Below are 13465 nucleotides of genomic sequence, written 5' to 3' on the forward strand. Positions count from 1 at the left end.
GGTTATATTCACAGGTTCTGAGGAGACATCTCTTTTGGGGGGCCACAAGTCAACCTAGTCCAGCCTCTAAGCCTCAGTTTTCTCTCCTGTGAAATGGGAATCATCATCATCATTCCTTGTCTACCTCCTTTGTAGGATGGTGATATAGAATGAGGGGCCATCTGTGCTGAGGGGCTGGTGGTAGTAGGCCTGACCTGTCTTGTCATTGCCCTGTACATGGCCGCTGAGGGGTCTGGTCTCTACATGGCCTGAGTTCTGGCCCTGAGGAGGAGATTGCCGCTCCCTGAGATTTGAAAGGCTTCTCCTGCAGAGCTGTAAATGGCTGCCTGGTCAATAAACATGGGACAGCGGGCCCAAGGAGAAGGCTGGGGCAGGTGTGGGGGATGGCTGGGGAGGCTGTCTTGTTAATCTCTTTCTACCCATAGAAGGTACTCTGTTGGGAGCCACACAAAGACAACAAGATGGCCACAGTTCATGAGGTTCCTGCTTCACTTCTTGGAGATTAGCTACGAGCCCGCGCGCGCCAACAAGGAAGCCCGCGCGCGCCAAGAGATACTCTTCTCCCCCTCCTTCCCCATTGTCATATACCAATCAGAATGTAACTCGCTGCGCCACCCCTGCTATGCAGCCAATCCCCTGCCTACAAGTATCCTATGGCCCACTCTGCCCCTGAACACTGGTGTATATCTACCCCCGTCTTACAATAAAATTTGAAGGCTTGATCAGAATACTGTCTTGCCTTCGCTCTTCTCTCGCCCCCATTTTCTTTCAGGTCGGATCCCCCTCGTCCCCACGAATAACTAAGTCCCGCTGGACGGGACAAGTGGCGCCCAACGTGGGGCCAGAGGCGCGGATCCTTCGCAGGCGGACCCCCGAGTAAGATATCGTCTGGCCAGACCCCTTCTTGATGAAACAATAGGAGACGCCTTTCGCCGCTCACGGAGGTCGTCGTCCCTGGTGAGTACCGGCCGCCTTATAAGAAAATGGGAACTAGATTAAGTAAAGAAGCGGTCTTCATAAGAGACCTAAAAAGTTCGCTTAGGGAGAGAGGAGTTCGAGTTAAAAAGAAAGACTTGGTAAAGTTTTTTATTTTTGTTGATGAAGTCTGTCCGTGGTTTATTGTTAATGGCCCCGAAATTCATCCTAAAAAATGGCAGAAAGTAGGTAGAGATTTAAATGATTATCTTATCAAAAACGGCCCTGACTCTGTTCCTGTTTCAGTATTTTCCTATTGGAGTCTTATCAGAGATATTGTTGAAAATACTGACCCTGATAAACGTCAACTCTTGTCAGTGGCAGAATATTGCCTCCGCCCCCTATCTCGGGCGGCCTCAAAATCGTCTCTTTCGAGTGATCCCCCTGCTCCAAAATCAGCTAAATCCCCCTCCCCTAGCCTGACACCATCTTTGCTCGGTGCCCTCCATGATACCCCTCCCAAATGTTGCATTTATCCGCCTCTCCCTCGAGATTCGGACTTTGTCGATACACAAAAGGTTTTTCCGGTCGTGACTAAGAGCCAAAATAGCGAACCTTTAGATCCGGGAGACGCGGCCGAACTAGAAGACGAGGCGGCCAGGTATCACAACCCAGATTGGCCCCTTGCCGCCCCGTCGCTTAACCCCCCTTCTTACACTCCCCCTATTCGGCCTCCCAATGTTTGCGCCCCGGCCTTTTTGCCCCCGTCGGCCCCTCCGCTACCCCCTCCGGCTCCCGGTCCTGTTAGCCCCCCTACCAGCACTGAAGACCTAATAGCACAGATAGTAGAACAAAGAATAACTTGCCATCTCCAAAAATTGGTTGTCTCCCAACCAGTTCGTCCCTCATTATCTTCGCAAAGGAGCCTCTCTAAGAAACCGCTTACAGCCACAAAACCTAAAAAACTGCTCTTTCCTGTTCTTACCCGGGCCTCCGCCCGCTCTGGCCCCACCTCCACAACACGTAGCCCGGAAGAGGGCGATCTTGAAAGCGATGGTGAAGACGCCCCTGCTGCTCAGGAATTAGAAAGTGAGGGGGAAGAGCAGGCTGAGCCAGAGCCGGCCGAACCTGCCGATGGCCCTAGAGAATTTCACAAAATCCATTTCAAAAGCTTAAAAGAGCTGAACGCAGCCGTTAAAGCTTATGGCCCCAATGCCCCTTTTACCCTTTCTGTTCTTGATTCGCTGTCTCGAGGAGGACATTTACTCCCAGGTGAATGGCTGCGTATAGTCCAGGCTGTGCTTACCCGTGGTCAGTTTCTAACTTGGAAGGCAGATTTTGCTGACCGCTGTCAGACCATCGCTGCTGCCAATGTAAAAGACCCTCATTCCCCAACAGCGTCCTGGACGTTTGATAAGCTTACGGGACAGGGCAGATATATCTCTGAAACCAGGCAGCAGCGCCTTCCCCTTGGTCTTTTATCTCAAGTGAAAGATGCCGCTTTGGGCGCTTGGATATCACTCCCTGCTTCCGGGACTGCTAACACTCCTCTAACTAAGATCACTCAAAGCTCGCAAGAAGACTATAGCGAATTTGTTAGCAGACTGTTAGAGGCCGCCGAAAGGACCCTTGGTTCCGCGGCTGCCAATGATAAGATTGTAAAACAGCTAGCCTATGAAAACGCCAATTCGGCATGTCGAGCCGTCCTCCGCGGTAAGACTCGAGACAAAACTCTTGATGAAATGCTGAGAATGTGTAGAGATGTCGATCCTTTTACATCCAAAGTCCAAGCCCTTTTAGCTGTAGGTGCCGCTGTTCAGACTCCCCCGGCTTCTTATCCTCCTTCCTTCCCCAGGGGCGCACCGCCTATGCGTAACTGCTTTAAATGTGGACAGCCAGGCCATTTCGCTCGCCAATGCCCTACCTCAGCTCCTCCTCCTAGAGTTGGGTCAGTCCCCGGTATTTGCCCTCGCTGCCATAAAGGGCGGCACTGGGCCAAAGAGTGCCGTAACAATCCAACAAATCCTTTTTATAGTACCACAAATCCTTTCACCCCCCCTTTTCAGGGAAACGGGCTGAGGGGCCAGCCCCGGGCCCCCCAGCCAATTCCATTTCAGCCGGCCTCGGGGAACAGCCTAGCTGTAGCACTCCCGCCCTCTATCGGGCCACACCCGGGAGTGCAGGACTTGACCTCTGTGCCTCCTCCTCAACAATATTAACGCCTGAAGAGGGAGTTACAATTATTTCCACAGGAATTTATGGCCCACCTCCCAAAGATACTTATTTTCTAATTTTAGGGCGAGCTTCCACCACAATAAACGGCCTTATTGTCCACCCTTCCTTAGTTGACAATGACTATACTGGAGAAATAAAAATTCTTGCTAGTGCTCCCCAGTGCCCTGTCAGCATTATGAAAGGTCAGCGCCTTGCGCAGGCACTCCCCCTCCCTTTAAGTACATCTCACCCTGCTATTCATAAGAAGCGAGGCTCCTCTACCCCAGGTTCTTCAGACTTATATTGGATCCAAGCTATTACTAAAGAACGCCCCACTCTTAAGCTTAAGATCCAAGGAAAAGTATTTGAAGGAATTTTAGATTCGGGGGCCGACTCTACGGTCATATCTCAGGCTTCATGGCCTTCCAGCTGGCCCTTACACGCTTCCTTGACCCATCTACAAGGAATTGGGCAGTCAAGAAACACCTTACAGAGCTCACAGTTACTAAACTGGGAAGATGAAGAAGGAAATACCGGATTCATTCAACCCTTCGTAGTTCCTGGGTTGCCAGTAAATCTTTGGGGAAGAGATATCCTTTCTCAAATGAAAGTTATCATGTGTAGCCCTAATGAAGTTGTAACACAGCAGATGCTCTCACAGGGTTACCTCCCTGGTCAGGGGTTGGGCAAACTAAAACAGGGAGATCCCAACCCGATACTGGCCACGCCTAAGATAGACCGCTCAGGTTTAGGGTTTGAAAAACATTTTTCGTAAGGGCCGTTGCTCCTCCTGCACTCCAGGCAGACAAGATTACTTGGAAAAGTGATGTTCCTGTCTGGATCGATCAATGGCCCCTTACCACTACAAAATTAAATGCAGCCATAGAGTTAGTGCAGGAACAGCTGGCTGCTGGACATATTGAACCTTCTACATCCCCTTGGAACACCCCAATCTTTGTAATTCAAAAGAAATCAGGCAAGTGGAGGCTCCTACAAGACCTCAGAGCGGTCAATAAGACCATGGTCCCTATGGGCGCATTACAACCGGGAATTCCCTCTCCAATAGCCATTCCTAAAGGGTATGTCAAATTAGTAATTGATCTAAAAGATTGCTTTTTCTCCATACCTTTGCATCCTGATGATTGCAAACGTTTTGCCTTTAGTATACCCATTACCAATTGTGTAGGGCCTTCTCCCCGGTTTCAGTGGAGAGTTCTCCCACAAGGAATGGCCAACAGCCCTACTCTTTGCCAAAAGTTTGTAGCCCAGACTATAGACCCCTTTAGGTTGCTCTTCCCCACTTTGTATATTATCCATTATATGGACGATATTCTTCTTGCCGGTCCTGACCAGCAACAGCTCTATGCGGCCAGTCAACAGCTAGTCACTGCCCTCCGAGATCGAGGACTACAAATTTCCCCAGAAAAAGTCCAGGTCCACCCCCCCCAACTATTTTTAGGCTTTGAATTATTTTCTAATAAAATCCTCACTCAAAAAATTCAGTTAAAGAGAAGCTCCTTAAACACTCTTAATGACTTTCAGCGTCTGCTAGGAGACATCAACTGGCTCAGGCCTTATTTAAAGCTGACCACCGGAGAGTTAAAGCCTTTGTTTGATGTCCTACGTGGAGACCCTGATCCTTCCTCCCCCCGCTCGCTCTCATCAGAAGCACAAAGGGCATTAACCATTGTAGAGCGGGCTATTTCTGAACAGACCATTAGCTACTTCTCTCCACATCTAAGTTTGTGGCTGCTCATTTTCCCTACCCCCTTCTCCCCTACAGGAGTCCTTTGGCAAAACCATCCACTATTTTGGGTTCATCTGCCAGCCTCCCCCCCTAGAGTCTTAGCTACCTATCCTCAATTAGTTGCTGCCCTCTTACGTTTAGGCCGAGAGGCAGCTCTCAAGTTGTTTGGGAGAGACCCTGAAGTTATAACCCTCCCATACAATACATCTCAATTACAATGGCTTATTCAACATGATGATGATTGGGCAATTAGCTGCACCTCCTTCCAGGGGACAATAGACAATCATTACCCTGCAGACAGATTAGTCCAGTTCCTTCAAAAGACCCCGGTTGTCTTTCCCAAAAGGACTAAAACCACGCCAATTGCTGGAGCCGTAATGGTGTTCTCTGATGGGTCCTCCTCCGGCATAGCCGCTTTCAGTATTAATGGGCAAGTTACTCGAATACAGACAGACCTCTCTTCTGCACAGCTTGTTGAACTAACTGCAATAATCAAGGTTTTTGAGCTTTTAATAGATGCCCCCTTTAACCTCTACACTGATAGTGCCTATGTAGCAACCTCTGTTCCCCTATTAGAGACAGTGCCTTACATACGTCCCTCTACAAATGCTTCCCCCCTATTCGCAAAATTGCAAAAATTAATTTTAAGCCGCGATGCCCCTTTTTTCATCGGGCACATACGCGCTCACACTGGCCTTCCAGGGCCGCTTGCCAAAGGCAATGACAGGGTTGATCTGGCGACTCAATTAGTAGCCTCTGTCACGCCAGACTCACCCTTGGCTGCAGCCCAACGGGCTCATGAACTACATCATCTCAATGCTCACACTCTTAGACTCAAATTTTCAATCACCCGAGAACAGGCCCGCCAAATAGTTCGACAATGTCAAGGATGTCTAACTCTCCTCCCAGAGCCTCATAACGGAATCAACCCCCGGGGGTTAGTCCCAGGAGAGATATGGCAAATGGATGTCACTCATTACCCTCCCTTTGGTAAATTAAAATATATCCATGTGTCTATTGACACATGTAGTGGTTTCCTATGTGCATCCTTGCAAACGGGAGAGGCAACTAAAAATGTTATTACCCATGTTCTCTCATGCCTGGCATATCTACCACAACCTAAAATCTTAAAAACTGACAATGGGCCTGGATACGCCAGCTCTAGCTTTAAACAGTTCTGTGCGCAGTTAGATATTAAGCACGTAACAGGAATTCCCTATAATCCCCAAGGCCAAGGCATTGTTGAAAGAGCCCACTTAACCCTTAAAAACATGTTATTCAAACTTCAGTCGGGGGGAGAAGTACTCTATCCGAGAACAGGTAATGCAAAGACACTCCTAAATCATGCACTGTTTGTTCTCAATTTCCTTACTTATGACTCCGCGGGTAAAACCGCTGCTGATCGCCTTTGGCATCCCTCCACGGCAGATAATTATGCACAGGCTATGTGGAGAGATCCGATGACCAACACATGGCACGGGCCTGACCCTGTGCTCATATGGGGGAAAGGACATGCTTGTATATATGATGCTAAGGCACAAAATGCCCGATGGCTCCCAGATAGGCTCATTAAACTCCTAGACACAAATAGAGGCAAAAACAATAATAATTCCAGTCCAGGGCATATTAACCCCTGAGAAGCCTTCCCTTTCTGTTTATTTTCAGGAGGCAAAAATGAAGATATGTACACTATTGACCCTCGTCATGACCTTTCGCCCCGTTTGGACCCATCAGATTTCCAACTTCACCTGGACAGTCACCAATGAAGCAGGAGACGTCGTTTTCAGTTCTTCCACCTTAGCAAGTACCCCCCCATGGCCTGTTCTTGCCCCTGATCTCTGTGACTTGGCCGCTGGAGCTTCTACGGCCTGGGGGACCCCAGACATTTACTTTCCTTTTTCCACCTCCCCTGAGACCTACCCTGAGGGACAATCTACCACTTCTCCTGGGTGTAACAACACCCCTAGGAGAACCTACCTCAGAGAAACAGAATTTTATGTCTGCCCGGGAGCTCATAGAGATCGAGCCCTTAACTATAAATGTGGATATAGAGACTCCTATTTCTGTGACTCCTGGGGGTGTGAGACTACGGGAGATGCTAGTTGGAAGCCTAGCTCCACCTGGGATTATATAACTGTAAGTAGGGCTTGGAATCCCAAGCCTAACTCAACTGTTACCCCAGAATGTCAAAGCACCCAATCCACAAGAGGGCGATGTACACCGCTCTCCATTACCTTTACTGACAAGGGAAAAAGGGCCCCTATTGATGGATGGCTCAGGGGACATGAATGGGGGCTAAGGCTTTATGTTTCAGGAAAGGACCCTGGGCTCACTTTTAAAATCAAATTAATTCGATCCATTCCAAACGCCAACAAGCACGTTGTCCTTGGCCCTATTGCCCCTAAGGCAAGAGACCCAAGACCTTCTAACCCTTCTCCCCTGTCTACTAGTACTGTTTTCCAGGCCTTGCTCCCCCCGGTTTTACCCTCCACAGGCGAAATCCTTAAAGGCCTGGCTAATGTGACTGCAAAATCCCTTAACTCCACTGGATATAGCGAGTGCTGGTTATGTTTCTCCCCCGTTCCCCCGTTTTACGAAGGGATAGCAGTTTTAGTAAACACCTCAGCAGACCTCATACTTACCAATGACTCCAGCAAGACTCGCTGGTCAGACCCCTCCCGTTTTTCAGAGACCTCTCCGGGTCTCACATTGACGCAGCTTTCGGGAATAGGCCTCTGTATACATAGCCCCCTCTTGCGTCTACCCCCTCAGTTAGTACCCATTTGTAACAGCTCCTTCTCACCCCCGCTGTCCTATGAATTCCTTGTCGCGCCCAACGGTACTTATTTTGCTTGCTCTTTTGGCATAACGCCCTCTGTTAACCCGCGCTTATTAATATCTAACAATGAATATTGTGTTTTAGTCATGCTCATGCCCAAGATTTTCATACATCCCACCGAAGACCTCCTTCCATATTACTCGGGCTCTACTTGCACTAAGCGTGAGCCAGTAACCGCCATTACCTTATCTGTATTATTAGGACTAGGAGCAGCTGGGGCTGGAACAGGCATTGCCTCCATAATTACTTCTAAACAACAATATTATGCTCTTAGTCAAGCTATTGATAAAGACATACAAAATCTGCAAGAGGGTTTAGACAGCCTGAAAGAATCTGTTGTCTCTCTCTCTGAGGTAGTGCTCCAAAATCGCCGAGGGTTAGACCTCCTTTTCCTGAAAGAAGGAGGCCTCTGCGCTGCTCTTAAAGAAGAATGTTGCTTCTATAAAGACAAAACAGGGTTAGTGCAAGATAGCATTGATAAAGTTAAGAAAAACCTAGAAGCCAGGCAAAAACAAAGAGAAAAGGATGAGGCCTGGTATAAAAACTGGACCTCTGCCACCCCTTGGTTAACTACTCTGATCCCCACCATCCTTGGACCCTTGGCAGGATTCTTCCTTTTAGTGTCTCTTGGCCCTTGGGCCTTAAGAAAACTGACAGTTTTTATTCGAGAGCAAGTTGACCAGCTCGTCAAGCCAGCGGTTGCTGTTCATTATCACAGACTTACGGCCTGTGATGAAGAGTCTTACACCGAGCCAACCAATGCTCCCGGTCTCCGGTTTTCAACTTTACAGGCGTCTCAACCATGGTACCATCGATTCTGGCACCGTACTTAATGTGGCCCATATGCTGGTCAGCCAGAGCCAGACATACCCCTAACTATGAGGGTATGGGCATCGAGATGAGTGCGAGACAAAGTACCGCAAGGGAGGGTTCTTCCTAGAACCTCTCTGGTCCTCCCTGAGAATACGCCTGGCTTGCATAGAGGTTGGTATCCATATGTACATAAAGCCTTGATATATTAAGGTCAATTTGGCTTTCAGCTCTGCCTCTCCTCCCTAAAAGATACCGAGAGCATTTGCAGAATGTTACCCTGCTGGAGGAGCCAGGCCTCTATTCCCTCACTCGATTAAGGCCCACCTTTCTAAAATAAATAGAAAGAGAGGAGATGTTGGGAGCCACACAAAGACAACAAGATGGCCACAGTTCATGAGGTTCCTGCTTCACTTCTTGGAGATTAGCTACGAGCCCGCGCGCGCCAACAAGGAAGCCCGCGCGCGCCAAGAGATACTCTTCTCCCCCTCCTTCCCCATTGTCATATACCAATCAGAATGTAACTCGCTGCGCCACCCCTGCTATGCAGCCAATCCCCTGCCTACAAGTATCCTATGGCCCACTCTGCCCCTGAACACTGGTGTATATCTACCCCCGTCTTACAATAAAATTTGAAGGCTTGATCAGAATACTGTCTTGCCTTCGCTCTTCTCTCGCCCCCATTTTCTTTCAGGTCGGATCCCCCTCGTCCCCACGAATAACTAAGTCCCGCTGGACGGGACAGTACTCAAAGAGCCCTGTGACTCTGACACAGAAGTGGGAAGGAGAATGGGTGCTAACCTTGAGACTGGGCTTCCACCCCTACCTCCACAAGCCATCCACAGGCTGGGCTCTGAAAGAGGCAAAACAATGTGTTTCTAGGAAGGTGATAACCTCAAACAATATCTGTTTACTTGAGGTCAGTGATGTGCTTGGATTTGGGCTATTTGCTGTGGGTCTCATCCATCCATTCATTCAAGTTTTGTTAGGTGCCTTCTTTATATGAGAAGCTATTCTAGCCACTGGGGATACAGTAGTGAACAAGGCAACAGGTCCCTGTGCTAACAAAGTCTACAGTCTTGGCAGGAGAGAGAAATAACACAAAATAAATGATAAATATATGTTGGATGGTAATGTTTGTGAGAAGAAAACACAGCAGGCTGGGGGCTGAGAGGGCTGGGGGCACTGTTGTGGCTGGTGTTTAGGAAAGGCTTCACTGAGCAGAGGTCTAAATGAACAGAGAGGGGGCCATGCAGAGGTCTGGGGAAGGCCCCAGAAGGAGGGAGGGCTGCCCACAAGGTGGCCAGTCTCAGTTGGGTTGGGACAGCCCAGTTTGGCTGGAGACCCACATAGCCATTTCTCACCGCTGAGGGTTCTGGATGACAAGACTGTCAAAAGCCCCAGGCCTCTGCCAGAGTTTTCTCTGGGGCACCTATGTCCTTCCTGGCTGTGTGCTTGGGCTGCGTCACCATGCTAAGAGCCCCCAAGCACTGTTTCTCCTTCATCCTTACCCCTCCCTGTTGTACCTATCCTGTGCAGAGCCCAGACATTTCTGCTGGATGAAGTTGGCAGTATTTCAAGATGTTGTTCTTTATGAAGGCTGAACTATTTGTTACAGAATATTTGTGTTCTCCCCAAATTCATATATTGAAATGTGAACCTACAGTGTGATGGTATTTGGAGGTGAGGCATGTGAGAAGTGATTAGGTCATGAGGGCATGTTTGGATTCGTGTCCTTACAAGAGACTCCAGAGAGCTCCCTCCCCTAGTCTGCCATGAGTACAGTGAAGACAGCTACCTATGAACCAGGAAGCAGGCTCTCATCAGAACCTAGCATGCTGGTGCCTTGATCTCAGACTTCTCAGTCTCCAGACCTGTGAGAAATAAATAGTTTATAAGCCACTCAGTCTATGGCTTTTCATTAATTACAGCAGCCCAAGGGACTAAGACACTGCTAGAGGAAATAAAGCGGATAGAGGGACAAGTGAAATGGCACCAGGAGGAAACAGTCAGGTAAATCAGGAATGTGGGACGTTCTATAAGACAACTGGCCTGGTACCTTAAAAATCAATGTAAAGAAAGACAAAAAAAGGATGGGAGAACTGTTCTCAGTGAAAAGGAACATACAATCAAATGCAATTCTCAATACTCCTTAAGCCGACCCTGGTTTGAATGTGCAAGCTGTAAAAGACATTTTAGGGGCACTTTGGGGAATCTGAATAGACATGCTTCCAGATTGTATTCAGAAATTATTGTTAATTTCCTTAGGTGTGATAATGGTTTTGCAGTTAAGAGACTATCCTTTTATTTTGATATGATGGTAGTGTTGTGGGGGACATGTGATGATGTCCATAATTATTTCCAAAATTGTTTAAAGTAAATAAGTTAATAAAATCTAAGATATCTTAGAATGGTTTAGTATGGCTGAAGGGAGGAGAATGAGATGCCCCACAGGACAGGTCATGGCTCACCTTCCTGGAGTGGGCTGGGCCCCAAGTGCTTCACAAACCCCAGGTATGCACTTGCTGTAAGCTCTGGAAGGAAATGTGTACCAGCACCTGGCATCTAGGTGCTTAATCACAGTTGAATGACTGAGGGGATAGTGTTTGTGGATTTCCCTCTGAGGGTGGGCTCTGGCTGAGCACCTCCCCAACACACACATTTACACCCCAGCAACGGTTCCAGACTGCCACATGACAGTTAAAAACATGGGCAGCCTGTGAAGGGCCACCTTTAATGGAAGTGCCTGGGAGGGTCTTGTGAGGTCTCTCTGGATGATTCCAGGCACCACCACAATCTCCCCTCCCTGAGCACCTTCAGCATCTCCTGGTGGCTGGCGTGGAATGCAGTCACTTCTGTAACCTCATTGTTTGGGTCAAAAGTAGGTTGCTCATAATTATTGGGTCATGAACAGCTAGCCCGATGGTCCCTAATTATTTCATTGAATTTGGGTGCTGCATCTTAAACAGCCTTACCCCAAAAGTCAGGAGAGATACCTGCCAGGTACCCCATGAGAACTTGGTGTCCTAAATGATAATAATACCTAATATTTATTGAGCACTTAGTACTTGCAAGTGTCATGCTAAGTGTCTAACATGAATTATTTCATTAATTCTCCTAAGAAGTCTGTTTTGGTATTTTTTACTATAATTCCTATCCCCATTTTATAGATTGGTTCATAGTCTCACAGTTAGGAACTGGCAGTGCCAGGATTCAAACTTTGGTTGCCTCATCTGGCTTTCTCATTGGAGCAATGCTCAGGCCTCATTATCTGTGGCCCCTGAGGCTCAGGACTCCTTTGTTCTGGGGCCGGTGAATGGGTGAGGAGCTACCTAGGAAAGCCATGAGCCACCTGGGACCAAAAGCTGCAACTCAGTTATGTTCTTTTTCCCTAACAGACTCCATGCTGAAATGATTATCTAAAATAATAGCTCATGCCCCCTCTTTCACAATCCTTCAGAGGCACACCACAGGACAAGTAAAAGCTGGGTGGATGGACAAGTGTTGCTGTCGATGGAAGTGCCAGCATGGCGTAGCACGGTGGCAGACAAGCCTCTTCAGCCAGGAAAATGGTCATGTCTTCAAGCACCTTTGGCTTTCTTGTCAATTATTAGGGAAAGGGATTCCTGGTAGGTCCCCACTAGCATCTGAGGCTAGGACGGACTGCTGTTTCTTGTCCTGCGCCTCTCTGGGGGCCACTTGCCCATCCATCTCCCAGCCAGTGGAGGCTGAAATAAGATAAATACCGGTTGTCACCCATGTGCTTTGCCAGATTTTCTGCCCCTGAATGCGTCCCTTCAACAGGTGTCTGGTGACACAGGGCCCATGAGGTCCTGCTGCTGCACAGATGTTAGGTCCCAGCCGCAAAGTCAAACAAACCTGGGGTGGGAAAGAAGAGTCCAGATTTCACTGCAAATGAAGCTTTCCAGAGCTGCTGAGTAAGGAGTTTTCTTTCCAAACATCTGAAACAGCAAACAGATTGTAAATTAAGAGGGAGTTACAAGATAGTAGCTGAAGGGAAACACCGCCTCCCTGTTTTCTGGGCTGTAGCTGCCGCTGCAGCTGCACTGACAGGACCTAGGCAGCCATGAAAGGTGATTAAATAGGGTGGGAGCGGGGGTGGGAAGGAACAGAGGCGCAGGGAAGAGCAGGCGCTGGGGAAAGGATTCTGGCCTCTTTGAGCCAAGAGAGAGCAGTTTATTCTGACAAAAAGTGGAATGCTGGCCTGTGTCCTGCTCTCCAGCCAATGAATTAATTAGTGATTCCCACCCAGATCAAAGTTCAGGCTCCCAAGGCAACTCAGCAAAAATAAAGTGAAACAAATTGTAATCCACACAAACTGATGCTTCCTGTGACCCAAGCATTAAGGGAGGAGTTGAACAGTCCTTGGGTCTCTCTTTTTCCTCTCTCTGAGTAAAAATACTGACTTCAGTAAAATGCCTCCAGTCAGCTGAGCTGATAATGAAAGTAGAGCCCCGGGCTAGCTTGTCCAGGTGGTACCCCTGCTGGATTTGGGGCCTGAGGCCATAGTGGGGAACCTGCGCCTAGAACCACAAGGTCACAGGCAGCTCTCCCTCCCAAGCCCGCACCCTCTCCAGCCCCAGTTTGGAAGCTCCGATAACAACAACAAAAAAGGTGGGGGTGTAGATAGAGTAAATGGGGTGTTGAGAGCTGATGGCTGGCTGGGCAGGTTTCAGCGTTCATTCGAGTGCCCTCAGATACCTCAGTGAGACAGTCATGTCACTCAGTGTGACAGCCCCTTCCGGGGATACCACGCCCTGTCTGAGGGCCCAGGTTGCGATCCTCTGAACCACACTCAGGCCTTGCTGAGAGACAGAGGCATCTACTGAGTTCCGTAATCATCCGCTCAGGGTGCCCTTGGGGGACAGCTGGGATGATTCCCGGTGTCGAAGCCTCCTGTAGAGAGGCTGTGTACGTCT

The 13465-nt window shown here is 48.6% G+C and overlaps 1 long non-coding RNA gene across 1 annotated transcript; it reads left to right on the plus strand.

The window, feature by feature from the left end:
- Positions 1-731: 731 nt before the first annotated feature.
- LOC140843347 (uncharacterized) lies at positions 732-9175 on the plus strand. Its single transcript, XR_012120990.1, has 2 exons — positions 732-957; positions 6542-9175. It is a non-coding gene; the product is annotated as an uncharacterized lncRNA (long non-coding RNA).
- Positions 9176-13465: the final 4290 nt, after the last annotated feature.

The sequence above is a fragment of the Manis javanica genome, chromosome 1 (genome assembly GCF_040802235.1).
Source record: "Manis javanica isolate MJ-LG chromosome 1, MJ_LKY, whole genome shotgun sequence".
NCBI lineage: Eukaryota > Metazoa > Chordata > Mammalia > Pholidota > Manidae > Manis > Manis javanica.